Here is a 21,036-nt window from a genome sequence, read left to right as displayed (position 1 = left end):
CCCCATGTAAGCAAGCAAACCAGCTTGGAGATGATTAAATATTAATCAGAAACCCTTCAGATCATGTCCCATTCATGGCTTTGGGACAGTGCAAATCCTGCCACCTTTACCAAGAGCCCCTCCAAGGGCCTCTCACAGCCCTGGGATGCCAGCCAGCTTTGAAGGCTTTACATTTTCGTGGCATGAGACAAATTTCACTAAGAGTTCCTCAATACTAATCCACATAATGCTGCTCAGCAGATGGGAGCACAAGAAAACAGCCTGTCGACACCTTCAGCTCTGCACAGAACCCCTCAAAGCAATGCAGAGGATTCAGAAGCCAAGCAGATACCTCTTGCTTTCTTGCTGGCATTAACAGTACGTCTCATGATAGGTCACTGCTTCTTTGCAACCCGAAGAGCACAGTAGTAAGTCAGCAGATAGTTCAGTATTTACTGTGCACAGTAAGTCTGCACCTGCAGGCGCTCATGGAAAAGCAAAGATCACACATAAAGAAAGGTTTTTATTCTGAAAGTAATGACTGTGATGCTTTGGTTAATACAAAATTCCAAGCAAGGTCTTAAAGCAATCAGTAGAGGATCATTCAAGACATACTAGCAGGATTATTTCAGATATTTTAAAATACATAAATATTTATTTACTTATATAAATAAACAGAAATATGGCCTAATGTATCCCAAATTACACGTCCTGCAGTAAGGGCACAAAGTCTGGGCACAAATGGCATTCATTAATAAGTGCCCCAAGAGAGGGACAGCCCTTAAGGAGAGAAAATGCACTCTGTGAAAGGGGTTGACATTTTTAGCATAAACTAAGGACTGAGATCCACCATTAATTTGCTTTCCTCATGTTGGCTTTCGCTGCTGCACAATGAGCGAAAGTCAACTTGTGCAGGATGAGCACAGGTGGATCAACATCCTTCACCCTGGGCACTTTCTCCTCCAAATTCCCCATGCAGAACAGGGGAAGAAAGATCAAAGCAAAATTTCAGCATCGGCAGCTTCAGCATTTTCCCTGAGCAGAGGCAGACGTGAATCCAAAGATTCAGCTGTAAATATTTTAAAAGTGGCAAATGGACTTTTGGCAGCCAAAATAAGAACCTTTAAAAGCACTAGCATTTGCTGCCCTCAACCCTTGCAAACCCAGCCTGCTAAAGTGGTAAGCGAGGTTGCCCACAAACTGAAAACTGAAACTAGTTTCAGCCCCAATTCCAAAAAACCTGGAAGTAATTTTAGAAGCAGGAAACCCTCAAGCAAGAGACAGCACCTGTAGATTAAAACCTCTTCCTCTGTCAGGCTTCGACACATTCGACTAACAAAACCATAAAGAAAGTAAGACTCCCTTAAAAAAGCCTCATTGTCAAAATTTTTTATAGCTTTGAGGTTATATTTTATCCTTAAACCAATAAATACTTCCAATTCCTTAATTTGCTGCCAGCTGGGGAGAGATTTAAAAACTTCTGCAAACCTGCAATTTCAGTGCTGGTCTGTGCTGGGCACCGAAAAATTCCACTGGGGTGAGAGTGAGAGGGGTTAGTCATGACAAGAACATCCCTGCAATGTGCCAGGGCTGCTTTTCACTGTCATCCAACCATGCTTAATACCGACTTAGTCCATCAATGATTTTCATAATCAGTTATGTGCTTTTGAAACACACCCACACACATAATCTTCACAAGCAGCCAAATAGAAGCTTTCTGTATTTTTATATTATTATTAATAACATGCATCTGTGTACAGACCAACCCCCTAAAGGATATTTTGATCCAAGGATCTGCAACCTGACTGAAAGAGAACTTTTGCCACTTTACCAGCAAATACCTTGAATGCTGATGGTGTTCATCTTTTAACTGGCACCTAGGGATGTATCTGGCAGCCCCCCTGCCTGGATCCTCACGCTGACCTACACGAAAGCCCTTAAACTACTTACCCTCTGAAGCTGCCCCACATGTATGCAGGGTGAGACCTGCTCTTAACAAAACCTGAGATGATTTTTCCTCCCTGTAAAGGACAGCTGTACATTTGCAACTGAAACATCGTTCCCGGCCAGGCTCTAATTCTTGGGCCACCCCCAGGTACCCAGGTGTGCCACGTGCCTGCCAGACTCTGTGTGACTAGGGAGTCACACTGCAAGAGGCAATGCAGAATGCAAAATTCAGGGTACACCTACCACGGCTTTTCTCCTTGCTGGGTCTGAGTGCAGACCCTACAATGCAGAGGTCAAGCACCCTGGGGCTGTGCTGGGTTACTCAGGTCACAGGCAGGTTTTGCTCGGTCTCCAGAAGGCACCTCCAGAAGCACCAAAGGGCCTGGCAGCACTAGAGCAGAGCAACTGAAGCCCCATTCGATCCCAGTTACTTATAAAAGATAAAGCTCATTCCACCGCAGTGTGCTGCTGACAAGGGACCTTTTCACATCTTACAGGAGCAAGTGGAGATCTGGTTTGCGATGTCTTTAACAGCTGACTACAAGGAAAAAAAATAAGGATTTTAAGTATCAATGGTGTTTGCTTTAATTGCAGATAAAAAGAACAACTGCAAGTGATCCAGTCTTTCTTAGGTGCTTTAGAAGTTGTTAGGAGCTAGTTAATAAAACACCAGGGATTTCAGTGATGCCGAAGCTGTTAATTCAGGTTAAGCAAGGAAAACTCCTATGCGCAAATGAAGAGCTGGTTCCAGGGGATGTCTCTGCAGCAGAGCACAAAGTCCATGCAAGCAAGCAAAGGGGTCTGGCACTGCAGGGCTGAGCCTCCAGGCAATCCTACGGGAGAAGGCTCTGCCTTGGCACATGACCACGCTGCACAGGGCTTGACCACGACCATGCCCACTAGCCTGGCAGGATGCTGCTCTTCACCTCTGAGTCCAAATCCCCACTGTTAGCTCCGGCCTCTCCTACAAGCACAGCAAGTGCCTGACTTTGCTCATTGATCAAGCAAAGAACTTTATCCCCAGTCTTTGTCTACCATCTCCATCTGGCCTAGGAGTCACAGTCAAATTGAAGAGAGAGGCAACTGATCATGTTTCCCACTGAACATGCTCTATCCACCCGGCCCCCCTCATTTCCTTCCTTTGATGCAAAATTGTGCTTACAAAGCAAGAAGATGAAACTTTTAATGCCTCACAAATGCTGAGGGGAACGCAAAATAAATGTACAGCAAAGCATTTTCAGCCCTTTTCCTTCAGCACCTCCTCTTTGTATAGTAAAAATAAAAGTTAGATACAAAGAACTACTTTTTTGTCTACCCTGTAGAAGGAGCAATCTGTTCACCAGCACACCTGAGCAGTTGACCAAACCAGCACAAGTGCCAAAAAGAATGATTTTCACAGCAAATTGATAGCCACAGACACCAAAACAATTATTCAATTCTCTGCTAGAAAGAATGGAAAAAGAATTTGTCACCTTCACAAAAACACCTAACTCATTGTAAATTATTCTAAAAATACAAATTTGGTTGTTATCACTAGTCCTATTGAGTTATACAGATCTATATGGAATAGGAAAAGTTTTAATTTTAGAGCTAAAGGCATCTCCTTTTATATGGGATAAGTGATCCTCAAAATTATGTTCTTCAGCAGAAACTCTATTAAACTAAGAAGAGAAAAAATGTGTTTAACACTTGTGTCATCTTTTTTGAAATGAGACGATGAAGCCCGATAAGCTGATCCACACATGGCTGGTGGCAGCTGTGGGTTACAAACACAGCTGCCCAGGAGTCCAGAAGGATCCAGGTGGAGGAATACAGAGCATCTGATCCATCCTCTCCCTCATGTATGAGGCTATGGTTGGGCATAAAAACCTTCAGAAGCTGACACCACTGATCCACGAGAACCTTCATCTCAAATTGGGTCTCTCCCAACAAAGAAAAGCCACCTTCAGAGTATGGCACCAGGGACTTTGGAAGGTCTTACCTTCAGCAGAAGCTAATAAGGAAAAAAAGTGACTGAAGATCAAGAAAGCAAACTGGGCAGTCAACAACAAAACCATTTACATACCTGCTGGACAGGAGTGCTGCTGCCCTGGAAAAGCTCTGGGAGAAGAGAAAATATCTTCCAGCTGGGTAAAGCAATAGCTCCGTCTTAAGAAGATGCATGGGGAGATATTCCAGTAAGTGACTGTATGCTATAATCCTCAGGACAGGGCCACAAATGACACAGAGTGACCCAGGAAAAAAGAAGGCAAAAAGATGGTAGGAACTTCCAGATGCTTATATCCATAGCCGACATTCTCCAGAGGGTTTTGTGGGTCCGTATGTCCATGCATCCCATGATCCTAAAAATCCTTGGGAGCTACAGAAAGGACCAGACTGCCAGGCTCCTCCAAACGTCATCCCAGACCAGTGGGACACATGGGGTTGGGACCTTCAGAGAGAAGAAAGGGACAGGTCATTACACAACAGCTCTTACCACGTTGGACAAGGTCTATTCCCATGGAAACTCCTATCTTTTGATTTATTTTTGCACGGAAGGAAGGTTTTAGTGTTTGTTTTTTGTTTTGTTTTGTTTTCTAATTTGCATGATTTACTTAAATGAATGTAACAGTGAGCAGAGGCACAACATGGAGTCACCACCTCCAGATGCCTCATAGTGCTAGCTGATGTGAGATGAGGAGGATGACAAGCCAGCAACTGAAAAAAGTTTTCACCTAACCAACAGATCTTTCCAAAACTCTCTTCTTTTTCTTTTTGTCAGGTGAAAGGACAGAGTCTTCCTCTCCTCTCCTTTTTCCACACCTTCTAAACCTAATGAAGTATTTTCTCTACCAGGGAAGAGAAGGATGGAAAGGGTTGTAAAGAAGCAGGTCAGCAGCATCATCTGCCTTCCTGACTTCCACCACCAGGAGAATCACACCTTCAGTAACCCGCATCAACGTCTGGCCCAACCCATCAGTGACATAGCAGAAACACTCAGCTCTTGAGTACAACAACCCACTGTGACCTCCGACCAGGCAGAGCCACACTTCCCACCTCTACCATCAGAGAAAATAAACACATCCCAGCAAAGTGGCTCAAAATACCTGAGGAATTAGTCATAAAGATTCTAGTACTTGACGTATATAAACCCATCATAATCTGGGGGTTGGGGTTGTTTGTTTTTTCAGTTCTTTTAATTTGATTTTACCAATTGTGCTGGGAGTAGAGCTGATGGGATTTCTGTTTGTTATTTTAAAATATGAAAGCTGTCACATAAACACAGGCAAGTGCCAGGCTCAGATATAATGCCCAGCAAGTGCTGAAAGGAAACTCAAATAACTCTTTGCCTGACATTGCTTTCTAGTCCAACTGTAAAAAGAAAACAGCAGAGAGCAGCTGAGAGCCAAAAGAGGTTTTTTCACTTTGTTTTAGCTGCAGCAGCACAGGAAGGTGATAACATTGTGTGTAATGCAACCAAGCAAAGGAGTAATGAAAGTGCAAGCAAATAGATCAAATAGCACAGGGTTAAGGAAAAGGTGTGATAATCATTTGTTTTGCTAATTGTGTCAATAAAGACCTATCTACCCTCAAACAGCGGAAATGTCATCAGATATTTGAAAGGGAAAAATCAAGTGAATAATTAAATGTACAAAAACCCGACATTTTTTCCCCAGATGGTCTCTTTAAAGGGTTGATTAGGATAATCACGTTTATTTTGAATAAAATTCCAGTGACTTTGATCATGCTTAAGTCACCTCACGTACAAAATCTACTTTGAACCAAAACTTCTTCTTCCCTTGGGAAAACAATCAAAATTACCTTCTCTGCAGGAAAGATGCAGCATTACCACAACCCAGGCTAAGCTGGCTTATGGGGACAACACCATAACTCACAAAAATCTGGTGCCTTTGCAACATGTTTTTGTTGTTAAAAAACCCAGCAAATCAGTACAAGCCAACTGGAAGTCTGCAGACAGGCTTGCAGATGAAGTTGCACTTGAAGTCTCTAATTCGTGGAAAAAGAAGTCTGAATTACCTTGTCCTTGCTTCTAGTGTTTTCTCAGTGATGGGGAGAGTTAGGAAATGAAATATTCCCTGACTTCCCCCCAGATAAATGAACTGAAGCTGAAGAAGGTCTGACCCAAGCCTCTGAGCTGATGAAAACATTTCAGAAAAGGATTTGAATCTCCCAAAATAACTTCCATCCCACTAATTACACAGCCAATCTCAGCCACTCTGATAACTGTATGACATTGAAAATGCCTGTAAAACCTATTTCTCTACAGCAAGAACACCTGCCCAAAATCCTCGAGCTAACTGTTTTCTCCATAAACCAATTACCTGTAAAATATTGAGCATGCAAACAGAGATGAAGCTCTGTCTCCAGAGAAATGAGGCTCGGCCCACCAGCCTAGCCCCTTGCTGTGCTGTGCCTGATGCACCAGCAGGGCTTTTTCTCCAGGCTCCAACACGGATGTGTCAATATGTACTTTGCTCAGTTCTCCTGGGAGACGAGCCCAGCAGTTGTCACTGTCCAACAAGTGAAAACGTAATTTTTTCATTTTCTATCTCCCCCCATCCTGCATATACCACACCACTCACAGCACTCTCATCTTCTGCCTTCAAGGCCAGCTGGACGGCAGCAGGACTCACAGGCTGTGCAAGAGCTCAGTGATCAGCATCTTGCACAGGTTATGTTTTTACATAAACATATGAGCTTTTCTAGTCAGATTGTAACAGATAAACGAATGGCTGATGATTAATGTTCATTTTAAGTATCTTCCTTTATAGTATGGAGGAACCTCAGTACTTTCCACTCCTGGATGTGAGAAGACACTGTCTCATTGCTTCCCAGTTTGAGAGGCAGATGAAATTCAAACCCTTGTGCCCAGCACATGCCTGAAAAGACAACCTTCCAGTTGTCTAGACTCTACCCTTAAAATGTGCCAGATTTTTAAGACTGTGCACACTGCTTGCTGGGAAGAACATCATTCCATTCCAGCTCACTCCATTGCTGCTTCCCCCTCAAACTGCAGGGACTTCCTTGCAAACTGTCCATGAGCGTTGCCCAGCAGTTTAGGTCTTGTCCTTATCAACTCACTGAAGGTCATGCAGTAGGTTGGCAGCAAAGCCATGAAGCACATCCAGATTTTTCAAGTCATGGGCCAGCACTTGAAAAACACATTCATCTTCCCCATCCCTTGACAAGAAATAACTCCATTACTTGTGCACATCAAGGGTTGAATCACTCGCACACAGAAACACCACGCACCGAGCACATGTCAGCTCTGAGCAAACAAGGCATCACCATCAACACAAGAGCAGCACCCCGAGCCCACAGCTCCTCTCCAAGGGCAGCAAGAACCTGAACACACCAGCTGGAGGAAACCAGCAATGAGCAAAGTGTGCCCTGCAACACAGAGACCCCAAATGATTAATAAACACACAAAAAGAGTTAAAAGACTTGTTCCTCATTAGCTGAAAAATACATGAGGAAGAGAGTAGGAGTCCCACCTGTTAAACTTTGAATGTTAAAGAGTCCCAAGTGCAATGGCTCGTTTCACAAAACAAGGGGTGTTTTCTGTGCCTGTGTTTTATTTTAAGGCAAGGGCTGGGTTTTTTACACGCTAGCATGTTTATTACAATCCAGCCATGTGAGTTAAATGCAGTAAGGGACCTGTTAAACCTCATGATCTGCAGTAAGCTCCAGCAGTAACTTTATTATGGGCAAGAATGCAACTGGGGCATTCATGTCTGCTGCTCCTGCCACCAGGCACTGTGAGCAGGATGTGCTCAGTTTGTCAACACCAAAATCCCCTCCTAAACACAAGGTGAGCATCCCAAAATGGCTTCGTTACATCCCAAAATGGCTTTGTTACATCCCCATGCAGAAGAACATCTCTAGGTACAGAGACTGCTTATCAAGGTCAGTGTTACCCAGCAGAGAATAAAAAAGGGAAAAAAAGAAAACAATCCAACTTTTCTCCTTTTTTTATAAATCCTCCAGTGAATGGTTGCAGATATATTTGCTGAAAGGCAGCAGTTTGCTACAGTGGGTATCTCAGCTACCACGAGGGAATGCATTTCTCCTGGTTTAGTGAGCCAAAGCAGGCTCAGCACCAGCCCTGGAGGAAAGAGCAAGCACAGGACCAAGCCCAGACTGTCCCCTGCAATAACATCCAGCTGATTAATCAGCTCAAGTCACCTCCAAAACCTCTCCTTGGCTTCCTGTTCTTAGGCATGAAATTTTAGAAGAGCCATAGACTGAATCTGACATCGCAGTGAGGGTGGCAAAATCAGGGAGTTCCAGGTCAACAGGACTTGTGTTCCGTATCAGTGAGGAAACATGAACTTGGCTTGCTTTATGGAATTACGGAAGGACACCAGCTGACAGTCTCTTATATCATGTGCCTATAATATATTTATGTCCTTATAGAAGACAAATAAACAATACCAATTATTTCCCAAAGAAACACATAGGAAAATAGTGTAAAGGCCTCTGCTCCTTTTTCTCCTCACTCAGCAGCACCAAATTTTTGGAGTAACCTGGCTGCTTTTGAGGGCTTCACAAGCTTGGCCAACATCCCAGGCAGTCCCTAGAGCTGGGGCTTTTGCTCCCAGATCAGGAACAGCAGCTCCAGCTGGGACATGATTAATGAGGGGAGGGCACTTCGCAGATGCTCCACCAGTCTGTGACCAGGCAATGACACTGCACATCCAATACCCGAGTATTTTAGGAAAACAAGATGAAGGCAAGAACCATTGATCTTGCCTCACCCTACCATTTTTCATCCTAAAAATCAATTCCTTTCTGGGAACTCCAATGAAAAGGGGAAAGCTGAAAAAAGACAAGCACAGAAGGACTGCCTGGTAGATTGGGAATTCCAACCTACACTCCACCCAGAAAAGCATTGTTTGGTAACAGTAAAAGTGCAACATAAAAATGCTTCCAAGAACTCTTGTAACAGTTTCACAATAAAGTGTATATTTTAAAATTTAAGTCTAGCTATTCCATTGAAGGTATCATCACACAAATTTGTGTCCCTTGCATCCACCCAGGACTCCTCACCCACACTCGGGGTGGGTCTGCCCACCAACGTGAACCAACACCCAAGTGACCAATGGGCTGTGTATTTACTGCTCAAGTTCTCACACAAAATGCAGGTCATGACTATGCTGTTTTGACTTCACAAAATGACTCCATGAGGATCACAAGCTGGGATGCTACAATTTGAAGCACTGCTGAGATGCCCTACAATTAACCCCATTCTTTTAACCATTTTTGAAGACAAAAAGCAAGCAAATGTCACACAATCTGATATTTTAGGCACCTAATGTCACCTTGGACCATTTTCAAAGCAAAATTTAATAACCTTATTCTCTGTCTGCACCAGCTGACACAGATACATCAAGAGAAAAAAATCTTTAAAAGATTCCCTAAGGAGAAGTGGGGGGAGATACTCTCCTGATAAATGGCAGACTGTTACATAAAAAGACCAAAGGAACAAACTGTAAGATAAATATTAGCTAGCCTTTTTATAGTATTCAAGACATGAATGTTTCCCAACTTGGGTGACAGTACCAAGAAAAAATAATTTTATTTCATGCTATCAAAATCACCTCTAATACGGAACACAGCATTCCACACATCCTCCTCTTGGCAAAAGATGTCTTACAACAAAGTGAAGAGTGTGATTCTTAAGAGATACTGGATTGGCTCACCTAGAAAAATTGAAAGGCCACAGAGAAACAAAGTCCACAAAGAATGACCATTTCAGCCTTGAACCACCTGCAGCTCAGACAATGACCACACTCCTTCTGAGATGCAATCAGGCTCCTTGGGGATGCAGTGTAATGCAAGGGACAACACTTCAGGACAGTACTTCATGCCTCCTGCTCTCCCAGGGCTGTGCATTCTGCTTCAAAGGTGTTTTACAGAAACGCTGATCCCCAGGCTAATCTTGCAGAGATAAGTTGTAACCCTTCAAGTGCATGAGGGAATGGATTTTTGCGCCTTAGTTTTGTTTATTGGCTTGCTCTCAATTATATCCACAATCTCTGTCATCGACTTCAACTACCACAATAAAGTCAAGATCTCTGCATCAAAATGAAAGTCAGGTTCCCACACCTGGGTGAAGGGAGGGCCCTTCCATCCCACTGTTCACACCCAGGTGGGTACCGCGTCACCTCCCATGCTGCCAGCAGGCTCAAGCAAGAGCCTCTGTCCCTTCCCTGGTCCCTTATGCAGGTACACAGCAGCTCTCCCACCAATGGCTCTCCCACCATCCCATGTCTAACACCAAAGACCTACAGGTGCTCTCACAGCTGTGACACAGAGTTGCTGCTCCATCTCCAGAGCTGCTCCACTGCTTACCAACACACAGCCCAGTGCCAGGTTCCCTCACTGGGCACTGCTGCAATTCACAGAAAACTGGGGAAATTCACTGCAAACTCGCTTTATGCCTTGGCCAAAATGACCCACAGCTCCCCACACGTGGCTTGGTCACCACAAACCATCCTAGTTACCCAGAGCAGGGCTCAGTCGGAAGCCTGCAGACACCTTTTGCTACCTTTTATTTACGATTTTCAGTCTACTACATTAGTTACTAGCTTACAATGAAAGGAAAGAAAAATCACTATGCCAGCTGCAAAAATAATCCTCCTGCTCATTACATTTTCAGTTCTTTATCTTAGACCTATTCTTTAAACCTTCAGGATATAGGCTGTCACCATGCAGGCTAACAACATGCTTTGTAGTCAAATAAATGCTGAAATTCTCACAAGACTACATCACTCCAGGAGCAAAGGAGTTGTGCTAAAATTATAAAAGTGGCTAACAGAGAGATTAACTGGATGCTATTAAAAAAAAAGAAAAAAACAAACCGCAAAACAGAAGACACCAGCCCCTTACTTTTGAAAGATAAAATCAACCAACTCCAGGCATCTTGGTCACAGCCGACATTTGCTTTCATCAAGCCCCCACCACTGCAGCCTCCTGAAATCCCTCTATTAAAATGGATTTGCAATTGTCCCCATGTATGCCATCACTGTCCCCATTTATGCCACCTATGCTGTCCCTGCTTCAGCTCCAAAAAGGCAGAGTTGGAATGATGGGCTTGGTCCTCTGAAGGAACTGGTGGGACAAAAACTGAGCCAATGGCTCCAGTTCTGGGGAAGTTTGATCCCTGTGGCACTGGACCAACACAGCTCCAGCCCCACAAACACCAAGTTGATTTGCTGGCCCAGTGAGGCCAAAAGGGGACATTCCTGAGCCTCTCTCTGGGTCCCTCTGGACCTCAACTCCTCAACCCAAAGGAAACCACACTCTGCTCTTGCTGGGAGCATTCATCATGGGCAAAGCAAATCAGCCCAAAGTTGCCGAGAAGCAGTGAGGGGGTAAAGGCCAAGGAGGAAAAAGACATTTTTTAATGAGCTTAAGTCACTCCTTGCAGGACTGACACATTTCCAGCTTAATATCTGGCTCCTTTAAAAGCTGAATCCTTGGTGGCTGTCTCCTCATGCAAGAATAGGACAGAAGCCCAGTGGTAATGACTTTCCCTGTGCACTGTCACACTTGGCTTGAGGTCCAAGCATCCCTGTGGAGCCCAGGAGAAGCCCCACGTGCTCCAGGGCTGGCACAAGGCTCCACAAAGGCAACTGAGGTGAAGATTTCAAAACAGCTCTGGGAATACCAGCACAGAAACATTCTGGCAGATTAGGCTCTGTCTGCCTGTTACTTTTTTGAAAGGTCCTACTTATTAAGGGCACATGTTCAATATTCAGTAAATAATAACAGAAAGTGTTTGCCATTAAACCAAAGCCCACGGAATAATCTTGACTCATTCCAGCTGTCAGATCCAAATAAATGCCTGCCCTGCTTTTACAGGCAGCTCTAACATGCAGCTCAGTGATCAGGACCCTCATGAGGTGAAAAAAAATACTATTATTAGAAGATTTTTTAACAGTGGAGGACTTGGCTTCATCTAAACATAGATGTTGCACTGGTTTAATTAAATCAGCATGGAAAGGTTCTATTTATTGCATCATACAGTTAGACTATTAAGTTACAGCTCAGGACTCATTTTTCTGCTGATATCCAAGAGTAAATCCTTTTTCTGCTGATGCAAGGATTCCTACCAGGGACTGCACTCCCGCTCTACCTGTCCCATCCCTCGTGTTTGTGAAGGGGTGTTTTGCTCACTGTTTTGCAGAGCTCTCCTGACCATGCACCAGTTTTAATTCTACTGAAAAAAACAATTCATTCCTACCAGCTCTCTGCTCCTACCACTCTGCTTTCACCTCCATCCTTGATGATTATTATTGCAGCCACCTCAAGAGGAAAAAACAAGACCTCTGAAAACACGTCTGGCTCCTGTATAACCCTTTTCACGTTTGCAAAACAAGCACAGAGCCCAGCAGTGACAGGGAGCTGCAGGGAATCAGCTGTTTACTCCTCAGCCCTGGAGCTGCCTCCCACCAACCCTGCACCTCACACAAGCAGGGCAGCAGCCAGGGTCCAGCTCAGCTTCACGGATGGATAACCTCCCCAGGTTGGCATCCCCATCATTTTGATGCCTGAATATGCTCAGAAATTCAACTAACCTTCCTGTAACCCAGAGATTTCTGAATTTTTATTCCAAGACTGACGAAGTATTGCACCTCTTCCCACTCATTTATTGCTAACAATATCTTTATTTTAATCAGGTCTAGGCTCTTAAATACTTAATGACCTGGTTTTCTGAAGAGCTTACATGCTGTGAGAAAAATAAGGGAAAAAGAAGGGATAGTTTTATCACTATATTAGCATCTAAAGGCATCAAAGGGATTCCTAGCCACATACCACTTGCTATATGGGAATGCAGTTAAATAGTGTATTTACATATAAAGCCTGTGAGACTCAGGAGAACTTACAGACACAGAATCAAGAGAATCACAGAACGGTTTGGGTTGGAAGGGACCTTTAAAGGTCATCTAGTGCAAACCCCCAATGAGCGGGGACATCTTCAACTCCATCAGGTTGCTCAGAGTCACATCAATCAATGTTTCCAGTCTGAAAGGTCTCTTCTCTTTTGCAGGGATGATGCTGCCTTGGAGGGTGCAGGGTTCTCCACCCACACATCCCACAGTTTAGCATTTCTGTCCTCTCTGCTCTTTGCCACAGCCCCATTGATGGAAGCACTGCCACTCCTCTGAGGGCAGCAATGCAGGTGAGTGCCCTTCGACTTGCTCCAGAAAAAATAAATTAAAAAAAAAAAAAGCTAGGGTCAGATGAAGCTGTTTAAACATCAACTTGAGCTCACTGGATAGGGAGGGAAAACCTGGAGCCTGTACAACTGGTCCTGCAGCACTGACTGTTCACCAATGCCATGGCTCCACTGCCAAGACTCAGCTAAAGCCTCCACACAGCCTCCCTGCAGAAGGCAGGCCCACCAGAAAGTCCACCAAACCCAGAGGTGAAGTCAGGGATGTCTCTTCCCAGCTGTGCAAATCCTTAACACCAACAGCAGATCCACCTGTGCCCAGCCACCTGTCACTGCACCCGAATGGGAAGCTGCTGCCTGAGCTTATGACTCTCCTCCCTAAGAGCTGCTGGAGGAGATCAGCCTTTCTTGAGCATCTGACTTACCCGTGCCAGGAGCAAACAGTCCCAACCTCTGTCTCTCTGTTAACTTCAGTGGAGTCAGGATTTCTCTCTCATGGTTATAAACTGCTCCAGGAACAGATCTGTTTTCATGCAGATGCCCCTCTTTTATCACAAAGAATGGAGACAGATCGTTGCAGGTGACCCTATCTTTCCTCAGCTGAAGATACTGTTAGCCCCATGTCGTAAGTCCTCACAGCTATTTGGCTGAAATATCTGAAATAACTTCCTTCTGAAGACTGCTCATCAAGACACCCTTTTTGCCAATCTGCTTCCTAGGGTGAATTCGATTCTCCTGGAGATGATGCTGCAGCAGAAATCAGTGCCCTTTCCAGACCTTTTCCCCCATTTACTTAAGATGGCAAGTGCAGAGTTGGTACTCACAGTAGACAATCAGAATGTGGGATAGAGTTGGTAAAGAAGCTCCAAGGTTAAAGAAGAAGAAAAGGAGGAAGGAAAGGACATTGAAACACATCACAGGTAACACATCATAAGAACACCATAGGTAGTGGCATACTGACAACTGAACTTCATGATTCAGGGCTAAAAACCAGCAACAATAATTAAAATACTATAGAAGATTAAATTTAATCAATTTTTTTCCTCAAGACAATGACACCTCCTGCCCTCCTCTGACCTGATGCTGGTTATGTGGGAGTCGGGCTATCAGGTCAGACACGTTTGTGGCTGATGCAACCCTGCTGTAACAGTGAGTGCCCAGCGCTGCTGCTGCAGTTGACACGATGCTCACGATCCCCTGCCCGGTGATCCGCAGCGCAGGAGGAGGGTGGCAGCTGCGGCGTGATGCAGCAGGGATATAAAAAGCTGAGGACTCAGCCTGGAGAGTGGAAGCCAACCTGGCGTGCCAGCATCACCTTTCACCTACATCTGCCGAGCCACCTTCCCGATAAGAGATTATCTTGGGAAAACAAGCCCTGTCGTGGCTGTTCGCTCCAACTGGTCCCGGGATCAGAGTTATGCCCTTCTAGGACAGTAAGCTAAGGGCAGGAGAGGGGACCCCATGCCCAAAGCTATCCCCAGTGATAGGGGGATCAGAACAGGTTCTCCCAGGAAAAGAGAACCTCTTCCCATTCCCAGTGGCTCCTGAAGTGTTCAGGCCCATTCACCCCTCCAGAGGCTGGCTCCATGCTGGAGGCAAGGAAAAGCCCAGCTGTCTCAGTCAGGGGACTGATGCTCCTTTACCAAAAAAGGGGCACCAGGGAATTGTGCCAGCATGTCAAAAAGCTCCAATGGCTTTTTCAGCTCCAATTCCCTGGCTCTCCATCCTGGGAACAAAGCATGACAGACCCGGGACCTGAGAGCCAGCAACAAAAATCTGGAAAATTCAGAGAGAAAACATCAGAACTCATCAGCCCCAGAGACAGGTGCCAGAAGCCACCATCAAGAGAATGCTTAGAGCCAAATCTGATCTTGGTTCCATCAAAATGCTCTCACTGCCTCTTGTGCTGGATCAGGCTGTGCACGCCTGGTCATACCTGGGTTTTGGTCTCTTCCACATCCTCCCCAGGGCACAGCTGGCTCTGGCTGATGTGCTCACTGCAGCTCTGCCATCCAGCAGGATGGAATTCCAAGCTATCAGAAGTGCTGGAGCTAGCCTTTGAGATGTCAGAAAACCGAAGAAGAAACTATTCCAGCTGTTTATTTGCTACGTTTTTGGTCTGCCTATCTGGGTTCACATAAATGGCAATTTAAAATTTATTTATTTATTTTGGTATCTATCTTTTTGAAGTCCGACAACCCTTTGAAGTTATCCACATACTGTCACTATATATACGTCAACACACCAAAACACTGTCACAAGACTCTTGGTTATACAAAAAGCATCAAAAACTAGTTTTTTTCCAATGGATAAACTGTATGTCAAAGCAGACTGGTATAGCTGGCAGAAAAGTCAGAACTTCTTAGAAACATGTTTTCAGGAAGAAAGTAGGAAGATCATTGTAGATATTACCATTTATTCCTACCTCATAAGCAGCATGGATTAACAAAGCCAATAAAAATGACCTGGAATGCTAAACTTAAGTGCCTTGGTCTTGATTTTGATCTTGAAACAACCTGGCCGAAGCTCAAGAATAATTTTTAGTATTTATTTTTAGAACACATTACCTTCAAACCTCCAGACCTGTGTAAGATACCTTTTCTATTTTTTCCATGAGGCTGAAAACACGATCTGTGAAGTCACATTTATTATGAGAGACTTGTCCATCATCGCTATCTCAGTAAATAGTTTTCCAAGGAAAGAGTGTTCTTTTCACAACAGACGTGGGCTTTCCCACCACCTACCACCAGGAAATGCATCATGTCGATATCCAAACATGCCAAAGCCAGCCTGCTCTTTCCAGAGCGACACCAAAGTTATGGCCTTGAGTTGACAAAGCCCATTTAACTGGCAACTGTTATTCTCACCGACACAGGGCAAAACTGTGTAAGAACTCACCCTCTCAAGGCTACATTTCCTCACATGCCAACCTCAATCCACCTGGGTACTCAAGTTGCATGCGAACAACTTATGGCAAGCAAACGCTAAGTGTCTGCATCAACTCTGAGCACACTTTAACTTCATTTGAGGAGCTCTAACCACTCTCAGCTACAGTTGGAAACACACACAGCTACCACATGCTTCCCCATGCAGTTCATGTACCAGAAACACCACTAATAAGGACCTGAAACCAATGGAAATTGCTGGTTTTCCTCGAACTGAAACAGCTCCATCAGTAGAGATGTGCAGTCAATGCACCCAAACTGATATGAGGGCATCCAATCTTCCTGTCTTCTCATGAACATTCACAACAGTGTAAAATCATTGAAGACCACACGGGGCACTGGGAAGGATAAAAGGAGTCTGTTCCCTTCCAGCCCTAACACAGTGTAATGAAGTGGAACAAACAGCCCCACTTGTGGGATACTGGGGGATGAGGGAATCTGTGATCCTCAACTGCGTTAACGTCACCACTTCCTGCCGCTCTCCTTCTCCACATGCCCTAAGAAAGAGACCTCTGTGAACTGCCTTTTAAATCCAAGCCTTCAAGCACAAAGCCCAGAGGCCTGTGATAGTTTATTGTATATTATTTTAAGTGGTTCCTTTGCACTAATGTAGTCCTTTTCATTAGGATGGCCTGGGGCACATCAGGCGTAATACCTAAAGATCACAGCTCTGTGTATCTAAAGGCACCAAGAATAACTCTGAAGAATGTGAACTCTCCAAAGACCCTGTGAGGAGCCTCTCAGTGAAAGGGATGTTTTTTTAAACATGGTGACACAAAAATCACCAGATGGGATCAAACCCAACCACCACTCTTAGTCAGCATCCAGTTCTCAGATGTTCTGGAGAGCAGACCCGTGCAGTTGGCAGGAGTGAGAGGACACTCCTGCTGGCACCCATTACTGGCATGCACAAACTATTTGCTGCATTCTCCAGCTTAATTAAATCAACAGTTTAAACTAATTCCTCAGCTTTGACTGGTAGCAGCCGAGAAGCTGACACGGCTCTCCTTCTGTCACCCAAGGCAAGTATGGCAGCTTCCAGGATGCAGAGCAAGCAGCTGACAGGGATGACAACGTCTACTATGGGTGTTGCATCACTGGGAGATCACCTGCTACAACCTCCAGAGGTCCACTGTACCACAAGGTCATTGCTTAAACCAACCACTTACTTCCAGGTAGATATACAGACATATTTTTTTATCTCAGATATCTCTGTTCTTGTGGGTTTGCCCCACCACTCTAGCTAATGGGGGATGTCTGGATTCAGGGCAAGGCACCAGGTCTTGAGAATGATCCTTCCCACCTCCAAGACTGAGAAATAACAAAACCTGGATAAGGAAATAAGGGGAAAAATAAAACAAACACCCACAACATCACATCATGGTTCATTCACTGTTTCAAACAGCTGCAGCAGAAATCCTGCTTTTTTTTTTTGCTGGCTTTTCCCTCTTTTTTTCCCTTTCCTCCCACACACATGAAACGAAGCACGAAAAGCAATGGCCCCTGTCAGCATCTGCTCTGCACTGACAGTTCAATCCCGGCCAGTGTGATGGGCCTCAAACTACAGTCACCACAAGTACAACTGGACAGATAAATCCCTTATCTATGGCAGAGTAATGCCTACTGCAAACTGCACCACTGCAAACAACTCCTCTGACCCTCCACAGCAGGGTCTTGTCCTGACTTCAGTGCATGAATAGCTGGAGCTGCAATGAACCCACAGCGCTAAAGAGAACCCCTTGAAAGCCAAGTGAAACATGACGCTGCCTAAAAGCTTTGGTGTTTCGCTCCAGCCCCTGTGACCCCCATTTAAGGAGATGTAAATAGTTTAAACAAAGAACTGAAGCACTCAAAATCTGCAGAAAATTTGAAGTAAAAATTTCAGCTTAGCAGCAGAAGGTCTATTATGAACAAAACCATCACAGAATTGCAACTGTATCTTCTAAGTCATCACTGAAAAAATAACCCGAAATAAATACGCCATTATATTACATGTACTTTTTATAACATATATTGGGTTTTTATACCCTATATAGTTCCTTTTGGGGACAAACTTTTAAGCAGGGCCTGTTGTGATAGGACAAAGGGCAATGGTTTTAACCTAAAAGAGGGTTGATATAGATTAGATATAAGGAAGGGCATTTTTTAGAATGAAGGTGCTTAACACTGGAACAGGTTCCCCAAAAAGTGTTGAAGCACTGGAAAAGGTTGCCCAGAAAAGTTGTGGATACCCCATCCCTGGAAACATTCCAGGCCAGGCTGGATGGGGCTTTCAGCAACTTAACTGAGTTGAAGTCATCCCTGTCCACGGCAAGGCAGTTGGACTAGATGACCTTTAAAGGTCCGTTTCCAACCCAAACCATTCTAGGATTGTATGACATTGCCAAACAATCCTGCTAAAGCAGACACAAACATGAAAAATAAACCGTTTTCATTGTTGGTCCTTCTAAGTACTGCCTTTTCCCACAGCCACCAAGCTTGGGGCTTAGTACCAGAGCTGGGTGAAGGTTGATTTTAGCTAAGGCTCGTCTCACTAAAAATTTCACCTCTCTCTGCAGGTGAGTGCAGGTGAACTGGGGATGTCAGCACAGCAGGGTTTCAGGGGCAATGAGGCTCTGCTGGCAGCTGGAGGACAAAGTATTTCTGGCAGACCTAAAGATGTCAGGATGCACCAGCAGCAGCAGGAGACCTTGGCTCCGAGGTGCTCTGTCCCACCTGGGAGCTCATGTCCAAAAAGGCCATGTTTGAATAGAGCCTGGTAGAGGATCCAGCTGTCAGAAGCAGGAGGGGAATGACAAACACCTCTCATCTGAGAGAACAGAGTGAACTGCCGGTGTCAGACCTGCACAGCTCAGTGGGTATGCAAAGGTATGACGTATGCTGTCTGAATCATGGAAACAGGGATTTAAGCTAAAGGACAACACTGACACAAGAACAAATAAGCATCAGCTGGCTGTGAATGACTTCAGGCTGCAGCACGAAGGTCCCTTGCCATGCCAAGCTCTGGATGCCTTTCAGCAGTCACAGGGCAGGCAGCCCAATCAGTCTTAAGATGCAGCTTGATAAATTTGTTAATGAGATTATAGCCTTGGCTGCTCATGAGGCTAAGGAAGAGACCTCCTTGATCCATGCAGCATTACAACCCCACTCCTCCAAGGACAAGAACTCCCAGAGCTTTCCAATGATTTTTGTTATTTTGGTCAGCACAAGCAAGGCTCCATCACCCTTGTCCACTGCTGAAAACCCTTCAGATGCATGCTGTGATAAATCCAGTATGTTCTCAATGTATATAGAGAGATGTTATCCCTACCACCTCCCAGTGCATCTCCATCCCACTGCCCTGAAGTCCCTTTGCTACATCAGACACTCTAGTTTCTTATTCCCTAAATAATTCCAGCATTTGTTTGTGCTGTCTTTGGAGACTACTGCTCAGACTTCTTCTAAGCCATTTGTTTTCAAAGGTACTCAGATACTTTGCCTGCATCTTTGATAGGTTTCCAGCTTTCAGATCCCTATGTTTAGATAAAAATTACTTTCAAGTCCAAGATTCATAGTCCAGCCTTTCAGCTGCAGATTTTCAATGACCAGATCTCAGCTAAGCCAGTAAATGCAGCTGCTGCCTTGCCAACATGTGATTCCATTTCCTCCTGGACATCCCCAGTGGCTCTGATACAACTACCAGGATACACGAATGGATTCATTTCTTGTATTCCACTGCCTTCTAACGTAAGGCTGGACTCAGGAGCTGCAAGGGTGTTCATGAGACCAGAGGGTTTATATCAGTCAGGGCACACCCCAGATCCCAGCAGAGGTGTCTCCATGCACATCTGCTGAGGGGTCCCATACGCTCCACAGAAAATCTGGGACCCTGGTTTTGCCTTCATATTCTCAGCCAAGTGAACAGGAAAGCCTGTCTGTACACAGGCACGGCTGCTGCACTGCCTCTCCCTAAGTTGAAATACACCTCATTGGCACTGAGGACTTAGGGGAAAAACCTGAGCACAGATGCTCCAGCCTGCAGGAAGATCAGGGACAACCAGCTGGAGACAAACCTCAAGCCACCCCAGCACAATAAACCACAGGATATATCCCCTAAAATGCTCCGGCTGCAGCTGGTCAGGAATAACCAGGAGTTCTGCTTTTAATCCAGATTCCGGTAGCACTCAAGTGTACTCTAGAACATAATGAGTCTGCGTTTAGACAGGTCTTGCTGTGCATTGCTGGGCTGTCCCAGGTGGAGGTGGTCCAATCTCTCGGAGAAGCTCCACCTTCAACATCTAGCACAAGGCCCTCCCACCCTTCAAGAAAAAAAACTACAACCAATAACAGCTCCAAAGTGATGAGGATTACTTAATGTTTGGATAACCATTTGCAAGCAAGCAGGCCTGTGAAAGCACAGGGAAATATGCAAATATAAGGCAAAGCAGAAACATCAGCATCTTATTGAGGTTTGCCCTCATTCTATCAAAGCCTGGCAGCAGTGACATGTCCCCCCCTCCAGTAAAGCTGGTGGGATTGTGTCACCTGCTTTAACACACTCTTCTACATGCCAAGAGTGCATTAATTTAATTAGTAACCCCATTTCATTTAGATTGTGTATAAGGATGGGGATGTTTGCAGAGGAAATCCACTTCTCATTTCAGACCCCTGACCAGGCTCAGCTGGATGGATATTTATTTAAAACCTATCACCCTCCCTGCCTGCTCATAAGGCAGGGGTTGCTACCATCACAGCATCACAGGTCACAGCAGGCAAGGCTGGCTGAGGCTGCAACCCAAGGCAGCAACCAGGCAGGCTGGGGGCGTGATCCTATGTTAAAGTGCTGGATTTGATTTGGAAAATGTCTGTCTGCTTTCCAGGTCAGCACAGCAGTGTAAAAGCACTTACTCCAACATCTGCATCACTACAGGTAATGTGGCAAAAAAAGATAAAGAATTAAATATCAAGTCAGCGAAGACTTTGCATATACAGAAATGCTGTCGT

The 21,036-nt window shown here is 44.9% G+C and overlaps 1 long non-coding RNA gene across 2 annotated transcripts in view; it reads right to left on the bottom strand.

Moving 5' to 3' along the window:
- Positions 1 to 518: 518 nt before the first annotated feature.
- LOC138105468 (uncharacterized) overlaps positions 519 to 21,036 on the bottom strand; it is a 40,302-nt gene continuing 19,784 nt past the window's right edge. The window contains exons 2-3 of one of the 2 annotated variants that reach the window (XR_011148487.1): positions 3,992 to 4,357; positions 519 to 2,464 (exon numbers count right to left, since the gene is read on the bottom strand). This is a non-coding gene — a long non-coding RNA (uncharacterized lncRNA). Of the gene's footprint in view, positions 2,465 to 2,500; positions 3,920 to 3,991; positions 4,358 to 21,036 lie in introns of those variants that run through there. The other variant, XR_011148488.1, reaches the window with a different exon arrangement.

This window comes from Aphelocoma coerulescens, chromosome 2, assembly GCF_041296385.1.
Source record: "Aphelocoma coerulescens isolate FSJ_1873_10779 chromosome 2, UR_Acoe_1.0, whole genome shotgun sequence".
NCBI classification, from domain to species: domain Eukaryota; kingdom Metazoa; phylum Chordata; class Aves; order Passeriformes; family Corvidae; genus Aphelocoma; species Aphelocoma coerulescens.
This window is presented reverse-complemented; position numbering and strand designations above follow the sequence as displayed.